The sequence below is a fragment of the Temnothorax curvispinosus genome, unplaced genomic scaffold (genome assembly GCF_003070985.1).
Source record: "Temnothorax curvispinosus isolate PA1 unplaced genomic scaffold, ASM307098v1 QBEX01000811.1, whole genome shotgun sequence".
In the NCBI taxonomy this organism is placed as follows: domain Eukaryota; kingdom Metazoa; phylum Arthropoda; class Insecta; order Hymenoptera; family Formicidae; genus Temnothorax; species Temnothorax curvispinosus.
Window position 1 is genome coordinate 4,311 of NW_020210591.1, and position 813 is coordinate 5,123.

The window sequence follows — 813 nt, forward strand, 5'->3', positions numbered from 1 at the left end:
TCCAATCTCTTGAATTGTTGTACTGCGATTTCGAAGGAATCTCCTAATTTTTGGATCTGCTCGTTCCTTGTTGGTAGAGTCACAATAAATCGACCCTGTTTGTTGCACTTGTATGTACTCGCATAATGCTTCTCGCAATAACGTTCCTCCGGAGTTCGTGTATTTTATCGAATGTTATGCTCTAGCTGCCAAAAGCGTGCCATGCTTTCGTGAAGTTGAGCATCAAGAGCTAGATTGCACCTTGTGCCCTTCGCAGGCTTATTTCTCGTCATGAAACTGCCCGAAACAATCCATCCGAACAGTGTCTTCTGCCAAACTGGCTGATCTTCCACAAGTCTAATCTTCCCGATGCACAAAAGGTCCAAAAATATCTCTGCTCCCAGCAGCAGATCTATGTTTGATGATTGATTAAATTTAGGATCTGCTAACGTTATGCCATTCGGAATTTGCAACTCTCCGAAATTTAGATGATTGTTTGGAAGTGCTTGAGCTATCTGATCGATTACTAAACAGTCGAGCTTCGCTTGATATTCATTTATCCTAGACTGCAGCGTTATCTTCGCTAAGCTGCGAGCTTGAGTTGACGTTTCGCCCAACCCTAATATTGGAATATGCGTTGGCCTTTGCTTGAGACCAAGGGCGCAATTAGTTGTGATAAAAGAAGACTGCGATCCATTATCCAGTAATGCTCGACATGGCCTTGGCGTACCTTTTAGGGAGCGTCCCAGTTGCGCACAGAATAAATCGGACACAGCAGGTTGAATGAATCGGACACAGTGTCGATCGGACACAGTAGGAAACGGACACACGGTG